This window comes from Pleurodeles waltl, chromosome 5 (genome assembly GCF_031143425.1).
Source record: "Pleurodeles waltl isolate 20211129_DDA chromosome 5, aPleWal1.hap1.20221129, whole genome shotgun sequence".
Taxonomy (NCBI): domain Eukaryota; kingdom Metazoa; phylum Chordata; class Amphibia; order Caudata; family Salamandridae; genus Pleurodeles; species Pleurodeles waltl.
The window spans coordinates 1,623,362,468-1,623,388,216 of NC_090444.1; positions in this window are offsets into that span (position 1 = coordinate 1,623,362,468).

The window sequence follows — 25,749 nt, forward strand, 5'->3', positions numbered from 1 at the left end:
TCACATATTGGTGACAGAAAGTTCTGGAATCAGAGAAGAGCCACAAATTTCCTTCCACCCAGCGTTCCCCCAAGTCTTCCGATAAAAATGATACCTCACTTGTGTGGGTAGGCCTAGCGCCCACAACAGGAAATGCCCCAAAAAGCAACGTGCACACATCACATTTTTTTAAAGAAACCGAGGTGTTTTTTGCAAAGTGCCTACCTGTAGATTTTGCCCTCTAACTCAGCCGGCACCTAGGGAAACCTACCAAACATGTGCATTTTTGAAAACTAGAGACCTAGGGGAATCCAAGATGGGGTGACTTGTGGGGCTCTGACCAGGTTCTGTTACCCAGAATCCTTTGCAAACCTCAAAATTTGGCTAAAAAACACATTTTCTTCACATATTGGTGACAGAAAGTTCTGGAATCAGAGAGGAGCCACTAATTTCCTTCCACCCAGCGTTCCCCCAAGTCTCCCGATATAAATGATACCTCACTTGTTTGGGTAGGACTAGCGCCCGTGACAGGAAATGCCCCAAACCGCAACGTGCACACATCACATTTTTTGAAAGAAAACAGAGGTGTTTTTTGCAAAGTGCCTACCTGTAGATTTTGGCCTCTAGCTCAGCCGGCACCTAGGGAACCCTACCAAACCTATGCATTTTTGAAAACTAGAGACCTAGGGGACTCCAAGATGGGGTGACTTGTGGGGCTCTGACCAGGTTCTGTTACCCAGAATCCTTTGCAAACCTTAAAAAGGTGGCTGAAAAAACACATTTTCCTCACATTTTGGTGACAGAAAGTTCTGGAATCAGAGGGGAGCCACAAATTTCCTTCCACCCAGCATTCCCCCAAGTCTCCCGATAAAATTGATACCTCACTTGTGTGGGTAGGGCTAGCGCCCACAACAGGAAATGACCCAAAAAGCAACGTGCACACATCACATATTTTTAAAGAAAACAGAGGTGTTTTTCGCAAAGTGCCCTCCTGTAGATTTTGGCCTCTAGCTCAGCCGGCACCTTGGGAAACCTACCAAACCTATGCATTTTTTAAAACTAGAGACCTAGGGGACTCCAAGATGGGGTGACTTGTGGGGCTCTGACCAGGTTCTGTTACCCAGAATCCTCTGCAAACCTTAAAAAGGTGGGTAAAAAAACACATTTTCCTCACATTTTGGTGACAGAAAGTTCTGGAATCAGAGGGGAGCCACAAATTTCCTTCCACCCAGCGTTCCCCCAAGTCTCCCGATAAAATTAATACCTCACTTGTGTGGGTAGGGCTAGCGCCCACAACAGGAAATGCCCCAAAAAGCAACGTGCACACATCACATTTTTTTTAAAGAAAACAGAGGTGTTTTTCGCAAAGTGCCCTCCTGTAGATTTTGGCCTCTAGCTCAGCCGGCACCTTGGGAAACCTACCAAACCTATGCATTTTTTAAAACTAGAGACCTAGGGGAATCCAAGATGGGGTGACTTGTGGGGCTCTGACCAGGTTCTGTTACCCAGAATCCTTTGCAAACCTCAAAATGTGGCTGAAAAAAACCACATTTTCCTCACATTTTGGTGACAGAAAGTTCTGGAATCAGAGAGGAGCCACAAATTTCCTTCCACCCAGTGTTCCCCCAAGTCTCCCGATAAAAATGATACCTCACTTGTGTGGGTAGGCCTAGCGCCCGCGACAGGAAATGCTCCACAACGCAACGTGCACACATCACATTTTTTTAAAGAAAACAGAGGTGTTTTTTGCAAAGTGCCTACCTGTAGATTTTGGCCTCTAGCTCAGCCGGCACCTAGGGAAACCTACCAAACCTGTGCATTTCTGAAAACTCGAGACGTAGGGGAATCCAAGATGGGGTGACTTGTGGGGCTCTGACCAGGTTCTGTTACCCAGAATCCTTTGCAAACCTCAAAATTTGGCTAAAAAACACATTTTCCTCACATTTTGGTGACATAAAGTTCTGGAATCAGAGAGGAGCCACAAATTTCCTTCCACCCAGCGTTCCCCCAAGTCTCCCGATAAAAATGATACCTCACTTGTGTGGGTAGGCCTAGCGCCCGCGACAGGAAACGCCCCAAAACGCAAAGTGGACACATCACATTTTTTTAAAGAAAACAGCGGTATTTTATGCAGAGTGCCTACCTGTAGATTTTGGCCCTTAGCTCAGCCGGCACCTAGGGAAACCTACCAAACCTATGCATTTTTTAAAACTAGAGACCTAGGGGAATCCAAGATGGGGTGACTTGTGGGGCTCTGACCAGGTTCTGTTACCCAGAATCCTTTGCAAACCTCAAAATTTGGCTAAAAAAAACACATTTTCCTCACATATTGGTGACAGAAAGTTCTGGAATCAGAGAAGAGCCACAAATTTCCTTCCACCCAGCGTTCCCCCAAGTCTTCAGATAAAAATGATACCTCACTTGTGTGGGTAGGCCTAGCGCCCACAACAGGAAATGCCCCAAAAAGCAACGTGCACACATCACATTTTTTTAAAGAAACCGAGGTGTTTTTTGCAAAGTGCCTTCCTGTAGATTTTGCCCTCTAACTCAGCCGGCACCTAGGGAAACCTACCAAACATGTGCATTTTTGAAAACTAGAGACCTAGGGGAATCCAAGATGGGGTGACTTGTGGGGCTCTGACCAGGTTCTGTTACCCAGAATCCTTTGCAAACCTCAAAATTTGGCTAAAAAACACATTTTCTTCACATATTGGTGACAGAAAGTTCTGGAATCAGAGAGGAGCCACTAATTTCCTTCCACCCAGCGTTCCCCCAAGTCTCCCGATATAAATGATACCTCACTTGTTTGGGTAGGACTAGCGCCCGCGACAGGAAATGCCCCAAACCGCAACGTGCACACATCACATTTTTTGAAAGAAAACAGAGGTGTTTTTTGCAAAGTGCCTACCTGTAGATTTTGGCCTGTAGCTCAGCCGGCACCTAGGGAACCCTACCAAACCTATGCATTTTTGAAAACTAGAGACCTAGGGGACTCCAAGATGGGGTGACTTGTGGGGCTCTGACCAGGTTCTGTTACCCAGAATCCTTTGCAAACCTTAAAAAGGTGGCTGAAAAAACACATTTTCCTCACATTTTGGTGACAGAAAGTTCTGGAATCAGAGGGGAGCCACAAATTTCCTTCCACCCAGCATTCCCCCAAGTCTCACGATAAAATTGATACCTCACTTGTGTGGGTAGGGCTAGCGCCCACAACAGGAAATGACCCAAAAAGCAACGTGCACACATCACATTTTTTTAAAGAAAACAGAGGTGTTTTTCGCAAAGTGCCCTCCTGTAGATTTTGGCCTCTAGCTCAGCCGGCACCTTGGGAAACCTACCAAACCTATGCATTTTTTAAAACTAGAGACCTAGGGGACTCCAAGATGGGGTGACTTGTGGGGCTCTGACCAGGTTCTGTTACCCAGAATCCTCTGCAAACCTTAAAAAGGTGGGTAAAAAAACACATTTTCCTCACATTTTGGTGACAGAAAGTTCTGGAATCAGAGGGGAGCCACAAATTTCCTTCCACCCAGCGTTCCCCCAAGTCTCCCGATAAAATTAATACCTCACTTGTGTGGGTAGGGCTAGCGCCCACAACAGGAAATGCCCCAAAAAGCAACGGGCACACATCACATTTTTTTTTAAGAAAACAGAGGTGTTTTTCGCAAAGTGCCCTCCTGTAGATTTTGGCCTCTAGCTCAGCCGGCACCTTGGGAAACCTACCAAACCTATGCATTTTTGAAAACTAGAGACCTAGGGGAATCCAAGATGGGGTGACTTGTGGGGCTCTGACCAGGTTCTGTTACCCAGAATCCTTTGCAAACCTCAAAATGTGGCTGAAAAAAACCACATTTTCCTCACATTTTGGTGACAGAAAGTTCTGGAATCAGAGAGGAGCCACAAATTTCCTTCCACCCAGTGTTCCCCCAAGTCTCCCGATAAAAATGATACCTCACTTGTGTGGGTAGGCCTAGCGCCCGCGACAGGAAATGCTCCACAACGCAACGTGCACACATCACATTTTTTTAAAGAAAACAGAGGTGTTTTTTGCAAAGTGCCTACCTGTAGATTTTGGCCTCTAGCTCAGCCGGCACCTAGGGAAACCTACCAAACCTGTGCATTTCTGAAAACTCGAGACGTAGGGGAATCCAAGATGGGGTGACTTGTGGGGCTCTGACCAGGTTCTGTTACCCAGAATCCTTTGCAAACCTCAAAATTTGGCTAAAAAACACATTTTCCTCACATTTTGGTGACATAAAGTTCTGGAATCAGAGAGGAGCCACAAATTTCCTTCCACCCAGCGTTCCCCCAAGTCTCCCGATAAAAATGATACCTCACTTGTGTGGGTAGGCCTAGCGCCCGCGACAGGAAACGCCCCAAAACGCAAAGTGGACACATCACATTTTTTTAAAGAAAACAGCGGTATTTTATGCAGAGTGCCTACCTGTAGATTTTGGCCCTTAGCTCAGCCGGCACCTAGGGAAACCTACCAAACCTATGCATTTTTTAAAACTAGAGACCTAGGGGAATCCAAGATGGGGTGACTTGTGGGGCTCTGACCAGGTTCTGTTACCCAGAATCCTTTGCAAACCTCAAAATTTGGCTAAAAAAAACACATTTTCCTCACATATTGGTGACAGAAAGTTCTGGAATCAGAGAAGAGCCACAAATTTCCTTCCACCCAGCGTTCCCCCAAGTCTTCAGATAAAAATGATACCTCACTTGTGTGGGTAGGCCTAGCGCCCACAACAGGAAATGCCCCAAAAAGCAACGTGCACACATCACATTTTTTTAAAGAAACCGAGGTGTTTTTTGCAAAGTGCCTACCTGTAGATTTTGCCCTCTAACTCAGCCGGCACATAGGGAAACCTACCAAACATGTGCATTTTTGAAAACTAGAGACCTAGGGGAATCCAAGATGGGGTGACTTGTGGGGCTCTGACCAGGTTCTGTTACCCAGAATCCTTTGCAAACCTCAAAATTTGGCTAAAAAACACATTTTCTTCACATATTGGTGACAGAAAGTTCTGGAATCAGAGAGGAGCCACAAATTTCCTTCCACCCAGCGTTCCCCCAAGTCTCCCGATATAAATGATACCTCACTTGTTTGGGTAGGACTAGCGCCCGCGACAGGAAATGCCCCAAACCGCAACGTGCACACATCACATTTTTTGAAAGAAAACAGAGGTGTTTTTTGCAAAGTGCCTACCTGTAGATTTTGGCCTCTAGCTCAGCCGGCACCTAGGGAACCCTACCAAACCTATGCATTTTTGAAAACTAGAGACCTAGGGGACTCCAAGATGGGGTGACTTGTGGGGCTCTGACCAGGTTCTGTTACCCAGAATCCTTTGCAAACCTTAAAAAGGTGGCTGAAAAAACACATTTTCCTCACATTTTGGTGACAGAAAGTTCTGGAATCAGAGGGGAGTCACAAATTTCCTTCCACCCAGCATTCCCCCAAGTCTCCCGATAAAATTGATACCTCACTTGTGTGGGTAGGGCTAGCGCCCACAACAGGAAATGACCGAAAAAGCAACGTGGACACATCACATTTTTTTAAAGAAAACAGAGGTGTTTTTCGCAAAGTGCCCTCCTGTAGATTTTGGCCTCTAGCTCAGCCGGCACCTTGGGAAACCTACCAAACCTATGCATTTTTGAAAAATAGAGACCTAGGGGAATCCAAGATGGGGTGACTTGTGGGGCTCTGTCCAGGTTCTGTTACCCAGAATCCTTTGCAAACCTCAAAATGTGGCTGAAAAAAACCACATTTTCCTCACATTTTGGTGACAGAAAGTTCTGGAATCAGAGAGGAGCCACAAATTTCCTTCCACCCAGTGTTCCCCCAAGTCTCCCGATAAAAATGATACCTCACTTGTGTGGGTAGGCCTAGCGCCCGCGACAGGAAATGCTCCACAACGCAACGTGCACACATCACATTTTTTTAAAGAAAACAGAGGTGTTTTTTGCAAAGTGCCTACCTGTAGACTTTGGCCTCTAGCTCAGCCGGCACCTAGGGAAACCTACCAAACCTGTGCATTTCTGAAAACTAGAGACCTAGGGGAATCCAAGATGGGGTGACTTGTGGGGCTCTGACCAGGTTCTGTTACCCAGAATCCTTTGCAAACCTCAAAATTTGGCTAAAAAACACATGTTCCTCACATTTTGGTGACATAAAGTTCTGGAATCAGAGAGGAGCCACAAATTTCCTTCCACCCAGCGTTCCCCCAAGTCTCCCGATAAAAATGATACCTCACTTGTGTGGGTAGGCCTAGCACCCGCGACAGGAAATGCCCCAAAACGCAACGTGGACACATCAAATTTTTTTAAGGAAAACAGAGGTGTTTTTTGCAAAGTGCCTACCTGTAGATTTTGCCCTCTAGCTCAGCCGGCACCTAGGGAAACCACCAAACCTATGCATTTTTGAAAACTAGAGACCTAGGGGAATCCAAGATGGGGTGACTTGTGGGGCTCTGACCAGGTTTTGTTACCCAGAATCCTTTGCAAACCTCAAAATTTGGCTAAAAAAACAAATTTTCCTCATACTTTGGTGACAGAAAAATCTGGAATCAGAGAGGAGACACAAATTTCCTTCCACCCAGCGTTCCCCCAAGTCTCCCGATAAGAATTATACCTCACTTTTGTGGGTAGGACTAGCGCCCACGAAAGGAAATTGCCCAAAACACAACGTGGACACATCACATTTTTTCATAGAAAACAGAGCCTACCTGTGGATTTTGGCCTGTAGCTCAGCCGGCACCTGGGGAAACCTAGCAAACCAGTGCATTTTTTAAAACTAGAAACGCAGGGGAATCCAAGATGGGGTGACTTGCTGGGCTCTGACCAGGTTCTGTTACCCAGAATCCTTTGCAAACATAAACATTTGGCCATAAAAACACTTTTTCCTCTCATTTCGGAGACAGAAAGTTCTGGAATCTGAGAGGAGCCACAAATTTCCTTCCACCCAGCGTTCCCCTAAGTCTCTCGATAAAAATGGTACCTCACTTCTGTGAGTAGGCCTAGCTCCCACGAAAGGAAATGGCCCAAAACACAACGTGGACACATCACATTTTTTCATAGAAAACAGTGCCTACCTATGGATTTTGGCCTGTAGCTCAGCCGGCACCTGGGGAAACCTAGCAAACCAGTGCATTTTTTAAAACTAGAAACCCAGGTGAATCCAAGATGGGGTGACTTGCTGGGCTCTGACCAGGTTCTGTTACCCAGAATCCTTTGCAAACATAAAGATTTGGCCCAAAAAACACGTTTTCCTCTCATTTCGGAGACAGAAAGTTCTGGAATCTGAGAGAAGCCACAAATTTCCTTCCACCCAGCGTTCCCCTAAGTCTCTCGATAAAAATGGTACCTCACTTCTGTGGGTAGGCCTAGCTGCCACGAAAGGAAATGGCCCAAAACACAATGTGGACACAACACATTTTTTCACAGAAAACAGAGGCGTTTTTTGCAAAGTGCCTACCTGTGGATTTTGGCCTCTAGCTCAGCCGGCCCCACGGGGGGGCAGAAATGGCCTAAAATAAATTTGCCCCCCCAACCCCCACCCCCCCCCCGGGAGCGACCCTTGCCTACGGGGTCGCTCCCACTGGCTGACATTGGCGCCAAAATACAAATCCCCGGTGCCTAGTGGTTTCTGCCCCCTTGGGGGCAGATTGACCTAAAATCGGCCAATCTGCCCCCAAGGGGGGCAGAAATGGTCTACATACAATTTGCCCCCCAGGGGAGCGACCCTTGCCTACTGGGTCACTCCCCATCTCTAAAAAAACAAACAAACAAAAAATAAAATAAAAAAATTGCCCTGGCGCCTACAGGAATCTGCCCCCCCCCGGGGGAAGATCGGCCTAATAATAGGCCGAACTGCCCTCAGGGGGAGCAGAAATGGCCTAAAATAAATTTGCCCCCCCCCCAACCCCACCCCCCCTGGATCGACCCTTGCCTACGGGGTCGCTCCCCCTGCGTGACATTGGCGCCAAAAAACAAATCCCCGGTGCCTAGTGGTTTCTGCCCCCTTGGGAGCAGATTGACCTAAAATCGGCCAATCTGCCCCCAAGGGGGGCAGAAATGGTCTAAATTCAATTTGCCCTCCAGGGGAGCGACACTTGCCTAATGGGTCGCTCCCCATCTCTAAAAAAAAAACCTAAGAAAAAACACAAAAAAAACATTTGCCCTGGCACCTAGAGGTTCTACATAGAATAAATTTGCCCCCCAATCTCCCCTCCTTCCCCCCCGGGAGCGACCCTTGCCTACGGGGTCGCTCCCCCTGCGTGACATTGGCGCCAAAAATAAAATCCCCGGTGCCTAGTGGTTTCTGCCCCCCTTGGGGGCAGATTGGCGTAGCAAAAAATGGCCGATCTGCCCCCAAAGGGGGCAGAAGTGGCCTAAATACAATTTTACCCTCCAGGGGAGCGACCCTTGTCCAAGGGGTCGCTCCCCATCTGTAAAACAAAAAAACAAAAAAAAAATCCCCGGTGCCTAGAGGTTTCTGCCCCCCTTGGGGGCAGATCGGCCTAATCAAAATAGGCTGATCTACCCCAGAGGGGGGCAGAAATGGCCTAAAATAATTCCCCCCCCAGGGGAGCGACCCTTGCCTAAAGGGTCGCTCCCCTTGCTTGAAATTCACGAAAACAAAAAAAACTCCCTGGTGTCTAGTGGCTTCTGCCCCCCTTGGGGGCAGATTGGCGTCATCAAAATATGCCAATCCGCCCCCAAGTGGGGCAGAAATGGCCTAAATATAATTTGCCCCTAGGGGAGCGACCCTTGCCTAAGGGGTCGCTCCCCACAACAAAAAAACAAAAAACAAAACAAAATAGAAAAGAAAAAAAAAAATGATCCCTGGTGCCCTAGAGGTTTCTGCCTGGGGGCAGAAAAGGCCTTCCCAAAAAAATGCCCCCCCTGGGAGTGACCCTTGCCCAAGGGGTCGCTCCCTTATGTCCATAACCAAAAAAAAAAAAAAATCCCTGGTGTCTAGTGGGGTTTCAAAAGCCAGATTGCAAGCAATCCGGCTTTTGAAACCCTGGGAGAGACTTCAAAGGGAAGGAAATACATTTCCTTCCCTTTGAAGCCTCTCCGGGCCTCCCCCACATGATTGAAAGAGAAATGCTGAGCATTTCTCTTTCAATCGCGCTGGAAGCAGAGCTTCCAGCGCGATGGGGAGACCCTGTGACTAATCAGCGCGCGCTCGTGCGCTGACGTCACGGGGGTGGGGGGGTCGGGGGTGGAAGGGGAAGGGCTTCCCCTTCCATCCCCGCCTTGGGGGGGTGGGTGGTATGCACAGGGGAGGCACGCTAGCGCTCCCCCCAGTTCCTGTGCCTTGGACGAGGTGACCTTGTCCAAGGCACACTGGAACTGTAGCCTTGGACGAGGTCACCTCGTACAAGGCACAGAACAGGTTAAATAAACTAAAGAGGAAGGTTCTACAAACTCCCTCCCTTTGAGTATATTGTGAGATTCAAGCATTGGCTGTACTGGGTCAGTGTTGAAAAAACATGCAAAGAGATTGGCCAGATCCCAAGGTGTTTTTCTAAGACTGAGCCGTACCCTTCTCTGCATAAACATTTTCATCCTTGTACACTCTTATCAATGTTGTAGCCCCCATGTTGTATTCCCTTCCCTGGTAGGAAAAGTAAAAACATGGAAAAATACCTGTGTCACCAATGTGATGACATTTGAAGCTAAGCTAAGCACAAAATAGAGTCAGTGGTGAAGATGTAATTGGTGGTTAAATACAGATAGCATTACACTCGGCCACAAAGGAACCTCACCTTCCCATTTATCCATCAAGTCCACAGTTTTGCACAAAATATCTATCCAAATGGAGTTCTTCCTGCCTCCTTGGGTAAATGTCCAGTATGCATTCTACATTACAGCTGCGCAGTGGACCACGAGGAAATGTCTCCAATGACCTTGTGGAGAGGTTTGGCAATGTGATTTTGACTCATGCATCTTTCTTCAAAATTCTGTGATAACAAGGTTGTTCCTTTAGAGAGGCCAACAAGACTACAAAGATTTACATCTCCACTAAACCAGGGCACTTCCTCTTATTTATATGATGTAATTATTTATTTGTTTTGTGGAGTTATCCTTACATCCCGCGGCATCAAGTACGTGCCACCAAAATCAGCGGCAAAATGCACTTTAGCCCCTTTTGGTAAGCTGTCTCTCATCCTGGCAAAAGGCAGAAGACCTTTAAACATGCGGCCTCCCACCTGGCCGATTTTGGCCCCAATTACCCCATTCTTCAGGCCTGGACATGTCTCCTGGGTGCCCTTTTGCACCCTGTGTGTAGGATTGAAACTGTAGGGGAAATATCAAGGCCCCCACGTTCCTAGCCAGCTCCAAGTCTCCTGTGGGAGCCAGCATTGCTATTGCACGCAGGGAGCTGCAAAAAACGCAAGACCAATTGTGTTATCTCTTTCCCTGCCCACATGTCTGAGATGAAACCTCTGCTTCCAGCAGGTGGAAGCTGGAACTGGAGTGTTTACATTTGGTTGGTGGAAGTTCTCAAAGCTCCTACCAATCAAAAGCAAACAGCTATGTCCCGGTGGGCATCCCAGAACATAGCAGGAGCCAGTCCTGCGTGGTGGCAGTCTCCAAGGCCATTATTACCTCCAGAAAAAAGGCCACGTGGCCCCCCCTTCTTTACTTTTCAGGGCTGGCCCTGAGGTGGTGGTGGTCTCCAGGGTCATATGTGGCACAGGAGATGGGACACACAGCCCCTCTCCCATTGTTTTAAAAGCATTTGGCCACTGATGGTCCCTAGACCCAGGGGGGTTCTGTGGGCTCCCAATTACATGTTATTTAGTCCTGGAGAGGTGGTGGTTCCTGGGGCTCAGGGGGTCCAGAAGGCCCCCTATTACATGTTATTTAGCCCACAGAAGTGGTGGTGCTCAGGACTTGGAGGGAGGGTCCGTGACCCCCCCCACATTACTGCTGATTAAGCCTGAGACAGGTGGTGGTGCCCAGTTTTCTCTTCAATAATTTTCCAGCAAATGTTGCAGTGATATTATCAAGAATGTCATAGAAGAGGTAATGACTGATGCAATATATGGGGTAATTAGCAGTCTATGGCAAGGGTGCATGATATAGTTACTTTAGGGCACGAGGTACAGTTGACTGAGATAACTCTAACAATAACTGCTGAATTTCAATGGTTTTGTAAAAGTTAAATCTGAGCCTAACTATATCGTCTCTGTAACCTTTGTTTTTTTCAGTGAATTGCTAAGCCTTTTTATATTTTATTTCCTAACTATAACAACCCTGTAACCTTTGTTTTTTCAGGGAATTTCAATGGCTTTTTAATGCTATTTCCTAACTATAATGTCCCTGCAACCTAGGTATGTGAGGGGATGTGTGAGTGGGTGTGTGAGTGGTTTTGTGGGTATGCAAGTGTATCAGTGTGTGAGTGAACATGTGATTGGTTGTGAGGGTCTGTGAGTGGGTGTGGGAATGGCTGTGTCAGTGTGTGAGTGTGTGTGTGAGTGTGTGAGTGGTTTTGTGGGTCTGTGAGTGGGTGTGTGAGTGGCTGTATGGGTGTGTGAGTGGGTGTATGGGTATGTAAGTGGGAGCGTGTGTGAAAGAGTGTGTGAGTAGGTGTGTGGGTCTATGAGTGAAAGTATGTTTTTCTTTATTTTTTATATGGGGTCTGGATTCCCGCATCCTCCCAGAATCCACCTGAATCTGTGAGGAACCGGGAAGGATCCTCAATTCCTCGAGTAGTAAAAAAAAAGGTTTTTGAAGAATTTGTTGCCCATGAGGCTTCCCTCACAGACCCCACCATTAGTCCCATAGGGTCAGGGTACCTCTACCCTGACCCTTTTATCACTTTTCATCTTTATTTTCCCCACTAGGAACTGAGTCCCGATGAACCAAATGGCAGCTGTCGGAGGCTAGCTACTATATAGTGTACATGGACTGCAGAGAGACCATGCAAACCCAGTTTGATATCCAGGGGTAAAAAACAGACCACCTAATGCTCTGTTTTCGTGGCAGTGTGGGCAAGCAGTTAGGCTTATCTTAGAGATGGGCTAAGCATTTGTTGTACTTAATGGATCAATAAATGTGGACACATACTCCAAAAAATTACTCAAGACCAATTTACAAAAATACTTAAGTTTTTATAAAAATTTTAAAGACCAAGATCATCAAAATCGGGGAAGTACTTTTAAAGTCTTTTTTAGCATAATTACGCACCATTGGAATCAAAGGGAGAAGTCTATAAAAACGCATAAAAAAATCAGGCAATGCTCTCACAACAGTCACCTTCTGTTTTTAGATCAAGATGTTCCATGGGCCAGCCAGAGAAGTTTGGGCTGTTCCTTGCTCAAGCGGGAGCAGTGACTGAAAGTCTTGGATCTCGCATAGAACAGAGAAGAGGACCACTTGGAAAAACTCAGCACAAGTGGGCTTAAAGGTAAATCCGGTGGGTCCCTTGAAGTGTAGAGGTCACAAGGAGTTACGGACCCCTAGAGCAAATCTGGTTTTCCAATGCAGGGGACAGGTAGGCCGGGAGCAGTGCAGCTAGGTCAGCCAAGGGTTGTGCCTCAAGGAGTCCCTGGAGCCAGGTGCAGGTCAATTTGAGGGTGGATTGCAGGTCAGCAGGGCCACTCTCGGTTGTTCTGAAGTCTCTCTACTGGTGCTTGCTTCTGGTCCTTGGAGAGTCCTGAAAGTACTTTTTTCTGGGTGTTCGACATTGGGGATCAGGTACCGAGGCTATAACACCACGCAGCCACTGGAGGTCACAGTGCCACCAAACCTGTCACTCTGGCAGGGTTTGTCCTTCAGGGCCATTAGGTGGAATTTGGACTGGCTGCTCTGTCCAGTTCTTTGGCCAGCAGCTGGTCAGTGAACTGGACTTCAATGGTTTCTTGCCTGCAGGGTACAGAGAGTAATCCCTTCCCTCAGTTGGAGGTTCTTGGCAATATGCAGAAGGCTGGGGTCCTCTAGGGTTTCTTAGAGTCTGTACATTTTCCAGTTGACCCCTCAGCACCAGTTGTCGAGTCCTGGGTGCAGCAGGCAGGGTTTGGTGACTTTTTCTTTTTACAGCAGGACTTCTGTTCTCGAGCCTTGGGTTTTCCTTGTCACTGGTCTTCTTGTGTCCATCAAATCTGATCTGCAGGTCTAGGGATGGGCACTAAATAGTGCATTTAGTGGGTGTTAAGGGGAGTACCTAATAGTGGCCAATGGGCCACCTACCAGTGGGTGGCTACACCCACTATGTGACCACTTCCTGTGGAAAAGGGTCACATCCTTAACCCTGATTGACTATTTTCCTGCCATCCAAGATGGAGGAAAATGAAATGGAGTGGTCACCTCGCCTGCCACATTGGAGGGGTGGTGCAGACGGAGGGGGTCACTCCTACTTTGACTAAGTTTTCCCACCGTTTGTCCCACTCAAAGTGGGGGAAAACCTGTTGGATGGCTAACTGTTTCTAGCAGCAGAGTCATGGATCAGATTCCAAAAGCAGTAAAGCTTTGAAGCTGACCGCTGGGCCAGGGTGCCTGCCTCAGGAAAATCTTTGTGTTCTGGCTCCTGAGAACAGAGTCTCTAACCCCAGGAGTCCAGATTTCTGTCTGGTGGTGGCAGGCTGGTAAAAAACAGTAAGTAAACATGCCAGGGCTGGTGGGGTTTGCATGGGCACCTCTAATGTGCCCTCTGGGTACATGTTATAATAAATCCAACACTGGCATCAGTGTGAGTTGTTTGATACAAAACAACCCAATATTTAGAGAGGCCATCATGTAGCTGGGGAACTCATAATGACCAATGTCCAGTGCATGTATTTGCTATGGCTTCCCTGTACACGTACTATGTCCTAAGGTTTTGTAAAGGCACAGTAGGGACATTTTGCTCATGGAAACATTTGCACTCACATGCATTATAGTGCGTCCTGCCTTAGGGCTATAAGGCCTGCTAGAAGGGTGACTTACCTATAGTGTGTGTTATTGGACAGGGCATTCTTGGTGAGTGCCATGTTGAGTTTGCAACTTTTGAAAACATCTTCTGATGCACTTGCCATGGAAGCCTGCATGAGTCTGTTTTGGTGCCTCTCAGAGTGACACAATTGGTGCTGCAGCTTTGAGGGGGGCCCTCTTCAGTACCCATGCCCTAGGTACCAGAGGTACCATTTACTAGGGACTTACAAGGGTAGCTGAAGTGCTAATACACAGTACAGTTTTGAGGAAAGAAATCTGGCCCTGAGAACCTGTTTAGCAAGGGCCAAGGGCACTTACAGTTTGAAATCACATGATTTTCCAGGCACAAAGTTTGGGGGGGCTACCATGTCAAAAGAGGCCCTTTCTCACAGCGGCTGCAACTTTGCTCTCAGGCTGTGGCCAGCCAATCATGGCATGCTGTTAACGTGTGGATTCACAAATCCATGAAGAATCCAAGGAGGATCTGTCAATGATCCATGTCCCTATATATACATTTTTGGTTTTCTTTCAATAACTTGAAAACTACTGAAAGGATTTACACCAAATAACAACAAGCATTTGCAATGCAATCGGTCTCGCATTTGCGAGAGTTAGAGAGATTGGTGTTGTAAATGGCAATGTCTTTTTATTTATGTGTTTTGGTTTGGAGTATAAGGGATGTATGTGGAGTGGAGTGGAAATTTGTGGTTTGTATTTTAATTGTTACTTGTGGAATTGAGCAGTGTGGAATTGTGTGGTATGGAGTATTTGTGTAGTGGAATTATGTGGCATGGTGAATATATATGGGTGATAGCTGCATAGATTAGATAGAAAGGACGATAGAGAGGGATAGGTAGTTTATTTAGAAACTGGTGCAAGCTTCCCTCACACAGAAGGTACAAAGCAAGCTTCCCTCACACAGATGGTACAATGCAAGCTTCCCTCAAAGTGAAGGTACAATGCAAGGTTCCCACACAGAGAATGTACCATGCAAGCTTTCCTCACATACAGCAGATACAGTACAGGCAGCAGCAGTGCATGCTTCCCTCATACACAGCAGATACAGCACAGGCAGCAGTGCATGCTCCCTCACAGAGAATTTATTATGCAAGCTTCCATCACAGGGAAGGTACAATGCAAGCTGCGCTCAAAGGGAAGGTGCAATTCAAGCTACAATGCAAGCTTCCCTCGAAGGGAAGGTACAATGCAAGCTTCCCTCAAAGGGAAGGTACAATGCAAGCTGTGCTCAAAGAGAAGGTACAATGCAAGATTCCCTCACACAGAAAGTACAATGCAAGCTTCCATCACACAGAAGGTACAATTCAAGCGTCCCTCACACATATGGTACAATGCAACCGTCCCTCAAAGAGAAGGTACAATACAAGCTTCCCTCATAGAGAAGGTACAATGCAAGCTTCCCTCACAGAAAAGGTACAATGCAAGCTTCCCTCACAGAGAAGGTAATATGCAAGCTTCCTTCAGACACAGCAGATACAGTGGCGGCAGCAGCAGTGCAAGCTTTCCTCACACACAGAAGATACAGTACAGGCAGCAGTGCAAGCTTACATCACACACAGTAGATACAACACAGGCAGCAGCAGTTCATGCATCCCTCACACAGATATAGCACAGCAGCAATGCAAGCTTCTCTCACACACAGAGCAGATACGTCACAGGCAGCAGCAGTGCAAGCTTCCCTCACCCACAGCAGATACAGCCCAGCTGCATTGCAACCTTCCCTCACACACAGCACAGATTCAGCACAGCAGCAGTGCAAGCTTCCCTCGCACACAGCAAATGCAGCACAGGCAGCATCAGGGCAAGCTTCCCGCACCCACAGCAGATACAGCACAGGCAGCAGTGCAAGCTTCCCTTGCATACAGTAGATACAGCATGCATCAGTGCAAGCTTCCCTCACACACAGCAAATATAGCACAGCGGCAGTGCAAGCTTACCTCATACACAGCAGATACAGCACAGGCAGCAGCAGTGCAAGCTTCCCTCAGACACAGCAGATACAGCACCTCAGCAGTGCTGCACTCGGGCCTTGCAAGCAAAAAAAAACAGGGCTTAATGAAATGTTTTTACTCCTTTAGTGTTAAAAAGATTGTATAGAAGCTTTCTGTGTGCTGGTTGCAAAGTGAAGCATATACACAGTATGTGCAAAAAAGATTCTTCTGATCCCTGACACAGCCTGCATGACAGTGAGCTCGGTTCTGGAACACCAAATGTCTGAAAATGGGCACTTGTAATGTTTTGTGCATGTTCTATTTATCGGGTGTATCATTTACCACATCCATTAAATTGCACACATTTGGTATTTAACACATGTCAATACCAACTGCCAACAGCTTGGTACATGGTAAAAACTCTAAATCAGTTCAACAGCTGTTGTTTACCAAACCTGCAAAATTAGTATTTGTCTAATTTGCAAGTTTGGCGGTTTTTACAACTAAATTTGTAATCAAGCTCATGATGGATCATGTATTACATACAGAGATGGGTAATCTTCTACTATAGCATGTTAACACCCTAACAGACGTAAACCTAAAACAGACATTATGTACGTGTCCTTTTGTTATATTAATCATGCAGTTTTTATCAAACTTCAACGGTGGCAACTATTGTAATGTCAGTGGGATTTAATGCTTAAGGATATGTCACAACACCACCTGAAACGATTCAGGCCCAAATAACAAAATATGTCACTTCCTGTAACATTATTTAACTCAAAGGGTGTATGATGTCACATCTGCTACCCCTAGCATTTAGGTGAATTGGGGCCAGATGTAGCAAAATAACATTTTGCGACTTGCAAATAGCGAGTCATTGCGACTCGCTGTTTGCAAGTCGCAAAATGTTATGCAGAACGGTGTCTCAGACACCGTCTGCAAGTCGGTATGGGGTCGCAATGACCCACCTCATGAATATTCATGAGGTGGGTCGCAAATTGCGGCCCCATACCGACTATGGGCACTCGCAAACATGGAGGCCTGCTGTAGTCAGCAGACCTCCGTGTTCGTGACTGCTTTAAATAAAGCAGTTTTTTTTTTTTTAAGTGTAGCCCGTTTTCCTTAAAGGAAAACGAGCTGCACTTAAAAAAAAAAACGAAACCTTTAGTTTCGGTATTTTTTCAGGGCAGGGAGTGGTCCTTTGGACCACTCCCTGCCCTGAAAAAATGTTTTTGGGTCCAGTCACAAACTGGAAGGGGTCCCCTGGGGACCCCTTCCAATTTGCGAGTGGGTTACCATCCACTTGAAGTGGATGGTAACTGCAACACCATTTGCGACCGCATATGCGGTCGCAAATGGTGTTGCATACCACTAGGAATCGCAAATAGGAAGGGAACACCCCTTCCTATTTGCGATTCTGAAATGCATTTTGCGAGTCGGTCCGACTCGCAGAATGCATTTCTGCATAGGAAAATGTGATTTGCAACTCGCAAACGGCAGTTTTTGCAGTTTGCGAGTTGCAATTCCTTTCCTACATCTGGCCCTTGATGTCTACACACTGGTTACTAGCTAGGCTTTAAAATTAGTAACCTCTATTGGCTAGTTTGCTGCATTGTGAGTCTTTAACTTCAGGCCACCTCCATGAGTGAGCCTTGGACTGCTCAACCTCACCACTCTGAGGTCACAGGCTAAAAGGTTTTGTTGATGCTCACTGTTATGCTCATTAGTTAGGTAAGCACCAGGACAACATTTGTAACAGGCACTTTTTGTCAAAATCCAAGTTTAGTATCCCGTTTGCCCTGGAATTCCTGAGAAGTTCACACAGTAACAAGGCAACAGGTTGTGAGGGTTTGTGTGTTTTTACAAACTCCGTTAGAGGGGCACACGGAACCCATCTATGTTAGAGATCAAAAATTGCAGGCTTTGTGATCATGGGCTGAAATATTAACTCTTGTTTTGTGTCTATGTAAAGGGTTGGGCGACACTGGCGTAAAACACTTGAGAAAGCATTAGCAATGTCTGGGCATTTACACCTGAAATGAGACAGCATTCACAAGTCTTGATGGAGATGGTCTGTTGCTAAGAGGAACATCAGTAAAATGAATATATCTTATGCTTAACACCTCTGTTGTTTGTAAACGTAGCTGTGATTACCTGTATATATTTAGGTTTTGTATTTCAGGCCCAGCTCCATTGTAGCAGAGATTTTCTTATATTGTATTTGTTTTTCAAAATGTAAGTTAATAATAAAACACCAAATTAATAAGTTGTTATGTTGCAGTGCATCACTAAGCAAAAAAAAACACATACACACAGTGGGCTGCCACTTGAGAAAATAAACTATGCAGTATTGACATATCCCTTGAAAATGTACAGTGCTTTGAAGTACTCATCATAAGAGGCTGCTGTGCCAGATGTGTACCTAGGGTGACTCATTTTGGGCCACACCAACACTAAATTAGCAAGTGCTCACTCTCTCACCTCTATGAGGCATTGTGCATGGTCAGTTCACCTGAGGCATAAGGACCAAAAGAAAGCACAAGAGAGATGGAGAAAGAACAAGGGAAGCAGGTTGACATTTCATAAATGCATTCACCATGGAGATTCGCAGTTTCTTGCATAAAATGGTAGCGTTTAAGTCTTGTTGGTATATGTATTAAACAATTTATTATTCTCAATAGAGTTTCAGGTTGTACAGATCCATGCCATAGTAATTCATCCATTTCAGGTTTTTCCTTGCAATCTTGACGTTGTAGTTCTGATAATTAAAAGAGGTCACTAGGACTGCAACTCCCAAATACCAAAGAGAAAATACAGGGAGTGCAGAATTATTAGGCAAGTTGTATTTTTGAGGATTAATTTTATTATTGAACAACAACCATGTTCTCAATGAACCCAAAAAACTCATTAATATCAAAGCTGAATATTTTTGGAAGTAGTTTTTAGTTTGTTTTTAGTTTTAGCTATGTTAGGGGGATATCTGTGTGTGCAGGTGACTATTACTGTGCATAATTATTAGGCAACTTAACAAAAAAATATATATACCCATTTCAATTATTTATTATTACCAGTGAAACCAATATAACATCTCAACATTCACAAATATACATTTCTGACATTCAAAAACAAAACAAAAACAAATCAGTGACCAATATAGCCACCTTTCTTTGCAAGGACCCTCAAAAGCCTGCCATCCATGGATTCTGTCAGTGTTTTGATCTGTTCACCATCAACATTGCGTGCAGCAGCAACCACAGCCTCCCAGACACTGTTCAGAGAGGTGTACTGTTTTCCCTCCTTGTAAATCTCACATTTGATGATGGACCACAGGTTCTCAATGGGGTTCAGATCAGGTGAACAAGGAGGCCATGTCATTAGATTTCCTTCTTTTATACCCTTTCTTGCCAGCCACGCTGTGGAGTACTTGGACGCGTGTGATGGAGCATTGTCCTGCATGAAAATCATGTTTTTCTTGAAGGATGCAGACTTCTTCCTGTACCACTGCTTGAAGAAGGTGTCTTCCAGGAACTGGCAGTAGGACTGGGAGTTGAGCTTGACTCCATCCTCAACCCGAAAAGGCCCCACAAGCTCATCTTTGATGATACCAGCCCAAACCAGTACTCCACCTCCACCTTGCTGGCGTCTGAGTCGGACTGGAGCTCTCTGCCCTTTACCAATCCAGCCACGGGCCCATCCATCTGGCCCATCAAGACTCACTCTCATTTCATCAGTCCATAAAACCTTAGAAAAATCAGTCTTGAGATATTTCTTGGCCCAGTCCTGACGTTTCAGCTTGTGTGTCTTGTTCAGTGGTGGTCGTCTTTCAGCCTTTCTTACCTTGGCCATGTCTCTGAGTATTGCACACCTTGTGCTTTTGGGCACTCCAGTTATGTTGCAGCTCTGAAATATAGCCAAACTGGTGGCAAGTGGCATCGTGGCAGCTGCACGCTTGACTTTTCTCAGTTCATGGGCAGTTATTTTGCGCCTTGGTTTTTCCACACGCTTCTTGCGACCCTGTTGACTATTTTGAATGAAACGCTTGATTGTTCGATGATCACGCTTCAGAAGCTTTGCAATTTTAAGAGTGCTGCATCCCTCTGCAAGATATCTCACTATTTTTGACTTTTCTGAGCCTGTCAAGTCCTTCTTTTGACCCATATTGCCAAAGGAAAGGAAGTTGCCTAATAATTATGCACATCTGATATAGGGTGTTGATGTCATTAGACCACACCCCTTCTCATTACAGAGATGCACATCACCTAATATGCTTAATTGGTAGTAGGCTTTCGAGCCTATACAGCTTGGAGTAAGACAACATGCATAAAGAGGATGATGTGGTCAAAATACTCATTTGCCTAATAATTCTGCACTCCCTGTATTGCACTGGGTGAGTTACACACTTGGAGCTGGGAAACTGGAGTGTTCTAGAAATATTGGCTTTGAAAGCAACTTCTAAGATTTTTGTCTTGACTGCACCAACAGACATGTGAAATTCTGACCGAAGTTCAGAAATGTCAACATCTGATTTAGCTCCAACGGGCCAAACTGCTAGTGTTCCCATGTCATTTGTGACACATTCAATCAGCTGATATTTTAGTCTACAACACTCTTAACTGTGGGATTCATAATTTAATATTTCCCATGGGCCTATGTGTGCTTTCATACAAAGCGGATTTGATTAAATCAGAGACCATCTGAAAGTGTCACACAGGACGTTAGGTCACCTGTCAAATATGGACTGCGTGCCACTCACCATAGTGTATTTTGCTCCTGATTTTGGAGCTAACAGGTATCTGCGGACCTGAACCATTTGAAAGCCCAGTGAAGCAATTCGAATGATTGAGAAAGAGGATATTAGCATAATTTAAAAAAATTACTGCAACTTCCCATTGAGCCCAGCTTTTGCATTTGCACAGTACGGTAGTGGGTGTTTTATTTAGTGCCCTTCAAAAGATAGTTTTTAGAGAAGTAAAACATTTAAATAAAATAAGAAATCACCCTTTGCTTGTAGAGGATGTGGGGTTAAATCAAAAACGTTTTAAGATGTGGGCTGAATGGGCACTTGCCCAGGGCCCCCACCTTTAAAGGGCCCCACTGGGAAGGTGGGCCCCTGTCCAACCTCTGTGTTTTTTTGTATTTCATTCTCTTCTCGAATCACCATTGTCATTCTGGGGATTTTTGGGGTCCCAGGCAAGACATAATTCAGCTGTTTTATGTGTTCCCACTTTTGAAAGTTTAATGTATACATTAGGAAGTATAAGCATTGTATGGGATTCAATTAGAGTAAAACAGGTAATAAAATTCAGCATTGCTCCAAACAAGGAGCTTCATAATTTGCCATGCCCGGGTCCCCAAAAAATGACACTTGGTTAAATGGCCCTGAGAGTTAACAATAACCTTGCCCACGTATATCCAAATAAACATGACTTCAAGTCACCAGGACGTTTTGTTTCGAGGTTTGTATTTTTAATTACTTGCGCATTCTGGGAGTTGTAGTCTTGGTTAATTTCAACTGGACTAGAGTACCTTAAAAGATTTGTCATAGGCTTGGACTGGGAAAGTGATATGATGTGACATGAAGTAATCTGGAAACTGTCGTCCTTGTCCGACCTGATAAGGGGACATGGCTACTCTACTGCTTTATTCCCTAACAACGATAACGTGTGACCACAGACCATTCTGAGGAAACTACATGGTAACAGTTTCAAGACAGAAATGTTTAGCTCCTGTGATGCTTCGGAGGAGGAGGGGGGTTTGCTAAAAATTTTAGATGCCCGGTTTCAATTAAGTTTCAGAAAACAGAGGTAAAAGGAACCTTGTGTGCGAATACTCCCACCTTCATATTGGATAATTGGCTTGTGATTGTTCATTTTTTGGTAAAATGATGTGAGTCAATGTACGGCAAAACTGTGTTGCATCTATTGCCTCTTCTTTTGAAAGAAATGTGTGTGTGTGTGGCCTGCAGGCTCTGCCTTGGACTTTATTGGACTAAAGGGGGCTCCCTGTGTGCTGATTATCACAGCACATCATTTTGGGACTTTAGGGGAGAAGGAAATCGGATTGTGTTTCAGTGCCAAAATTATCACACTTCCTTTGATCGCACAGAGACAGTGGCAGGAGGGGGAGAAGGCTCAGAGGGGTGGGGCCTCTTTATAAAAAAGTCCTGTGACCCTAGGTGCTGTGTGACAATGTCCAGGTGATAAGGAGCAAGGGGTGACCAGCAAGCCTTATAATTGTTATCATCTGCTTCCTGCTCTTCTTGTAAAGAAACACTCCATCCATTTGCAGACATTGCCTACAGAAATGTTACATCAAAACTAACCACACCGATTAAAATCAGCTTTTGTGCACAGGGAGAGATAGGGCTCAATAAGCGAGCAAGAAGACACAAAAATATGCCACATAAAGATATCTGTACTTTTAAAATCAGCCCTGCAGCCCCTTTCATCAGTTAATTTAATGTCAACTGTTTTATATTTTATGTTTCCCCCCCCCCTCTCTCTGCTTCCTGGGACTGATTTAGACTTGAGGTGGGGGCACGAGCTATATTGTATCCTGATCCTTGCCTTGGGGTGTTTTGAAGCCCTGGAGCAACTATTCCATCTGTATTTGGTTCTCTCTACCTTGGCCAAGCTATTGCATTTCTCCCTGGCTTGGAGAGCAGATAAGTGCCCGGCTTTCTCCTGTTTGTTGTTATTATATATATATTGCTCTGTGATGGTTTACACTGGGGACATTTTGGGCGCAGCTCAGCTGCTTTTAAGCATGTGCCAGCAGCAGCAGATGTTTAGCAAATCTCTCTCCGTCTCACTGATCATCACTTCCTTGTGAAAGTAGAAAACAAACACTCTCATGAACACACCGGATGCAGAGACACAAGACAAAAAATAAAGTAAGTAACACTGCACCAGGGTTTGAAACAGGCCTCCCAGAAAACAGCCTCTAACATTTTACCTCGATCTTTGAAACCACAGCACATGTAACCAGAAAATAAAATAATTTACAACCCTGATTAGAGAAACTGACTATAGCCACTTTAAACATCCAGCGCTCTGGTCAAATGGTCTTTGCCTAAGAAAAAAGTAGTCCTAACCAGATGCTACATAGGCACAAGTGGAAGGGTGCAAGTACTAGGGCCATGCTCCAGGGGAGTGTGCAACTGAGGAAAAAGTGGGACAAGGAGAAGGATTGACCACTAGCAAGCAAGGATTTTTTAAGAGCACTGAAACAAACCAATGAAAAAGCAGAGATCCCACAAAGAAGTATATAAGTATATACTAAAGTATATACAAGAGGGTGTATGCTTATGCTCGACCTAAAAAAGGGCACTTTTTTTCCTGATGAGCTACTTTTCTACCATATTTGGTGTAATTCCGTCCAGCGGTTTGGGCTGTAGACATGTTGAAAAACCCTATGGCAATTAACATGGGGAAAAAGCATTTCCTGGCCCCCGCTTGATGGATCACCTCAAAACTTTCCAGACAGCAGTTGAAGTGAGCATCACATTTTTGGGAAAATTTCATGAAGATTCATCAACAGGCTCTAAAGATAAAGGCAAGTCAAAAAATGCCTTTCCTATGGAAACTAGGTCCTAAATATAACTATCTAGTGGCGACCACCACTCGGTAACACATATATATATATTACCTACTAGCAGTTACCAGTAGTTAGTTATAGTTAGGATCTCAGTTCCATAGGAAGAGCATTTTTTGTTTTCCTAATACCCTTGGCACCGCTTAGCGAATCGTCACAATTTTTTTTAAACATATACTTCAGTGGGTTCAGGTGCTTTCATGAAAGTTTTGGGGTGATCCGTCAAGCAAGGGCCAAGAAAAGGAGGGGGCCAAAACAAATGTTTCCCATGCATTTTCCCCCAAGTGATTTTGAACACAACTACAGCCTGAAGCACTGGACGGAATTACACTTAATTTGGTAGAAAGCTAGCTCTTGGTTCAGAACACATGCTTTTTGTGATTTGGTGTAAGTCTGTTCATTTGATTTTGAGTATTTGGAGATTAAAAAATATAGATATCTAGGGACGTGGATCCTCTGCGGACCCATCTGTTGCTGTGCAGATATCTGATTGGCTGCTATCTTGAGACTTGGCTTCAGCTCAGTCCCACAAAGAATCCCTCATGGACCCTGCCAGGGCTAAAAAGCATTTTTTTTAATGTGGGAAAAATCTGCAAATCAGGACTCTCTGACTTTTCCAACATTTAAAAAAAGGTGTTTTCCTGCTCTATTTTTATTTTACCCCAGGTGGGCCAGGTCATAGGGACATTAGGGGATTGAAAAAGTAGGGGGCTCCTGGGCCCCCCTCCTAAGACTTCTATTAGGCCCAAGGACCACCACCTCCCCATGACTATGATGCAGTAATGTGCGGGGAGACCTCGTGCCCCCTGCACCTGGGGACCACCACCACACAGGAGAGAGCGCACTGCCCCCCTCCTCCATTTAATAGAGGTGGAGCCCCAGGAATGCAGTCACCAGGGCCAAAATAGACCGGTGGAGAGAGGCTGTGTGCCCCCTTCTCCTTTGTATAGAGTTGGGCCCAGGGGAATGGGGGCCCAGGGGATAAAATTGGCTGGGGGAGAGGGGCTGCATGGGCCCCCTCCCTCATTGAATAGTGGTGGGTCCCCTCCCCTACATAACATGGAAAATGCTAAGAGTATGTAAATGTGCAAATCACCTGGAAGCTGAGCCCACTTTCACCAGCACCGTGTACCTTAGTAGTATGCATATGTCTTCTCCCCTTTTGCCATTATGATGGGCAACTTCCCTAAGGGACCACATTGCCTTTCCTGCTGATTTTGATGACATGTTCTTGATGCTGTGAAATATGAGGACATCTCCCCAAACCAAGAAGCACTTACTTCATATAGATAAGAGGAAGGATCCTGGTTTGGCGGAGATTTACATCTTTCGAGTCTTGTTGGCCTCTGTATAGGAGTATTCATGTTGTCACAGAATTATAGAGATGCAGGCAACAGGAAGAATCACATTTCCAAAACAGAGAAAAGTTCACTGGTGACATTTCCTTGTGCTCCATTACAAAGCTGTAGTGCAGAACACATACTGGACATTTACTCAGGGAGCAAGAAATTTCATGCAAAGCAATTTGTTGGATAAAATTGCAGGTGAGGTTCCTTTGTGGCAAATTCAATCACACAGCTGCTGACACACTTACACAGACACTCACACACCCACTCACAGAGACACTCACACCCACTGTCACACCCAATGACACCCTCTTGCACCCACTCTTGCAACAATTCTCACATCCACATAGACCCTTTCATGATCAGTCTCAAACCCAGACAGACACTCCCACACCCACTTTCATACCAGAGGCACCCTCTCACACCTATTCTGACACCCAAAGAGACGAGCTTTGCAGCCAACCCCTGCTACACATGGCAAAAGGTTATGTGCAGCGCAGGGTTGGGTGGTTAGGGGGTTGGCTGCAGAGACTGGTCTTAGCCCTCGAGTGCAAGTTATAGTTAATTGAAAGAACTGTTACTATACCCGCTGAATTTTTCTTGTTTTCTGTGAGTATATTCAGAAACTAACTATAACGCCCCATGTCCCTGTAACCATACATATATATATATATATATCAAAGGAGGTTATATGGACGTTATAGTTGGGCTCAGATTTCACTCGTACAAATCCATGAAAATTCAACAGATATAGTTACCCAAAAAACAGTAATTCAATTTATGCAGTAGCTTAGTATCTATCTTTAATTCTCAGAAATATTTTTGAAACACACTCACAGGGTGATGTTATGAGTGATGTCATTGACCATGTCATGAGTGAAGTAATATGTAAGGTCATAAGCAGTGCATTGCTGGGGCGTAAGTTATAGTTAATTCGGGTAACTATAACTGCTCAA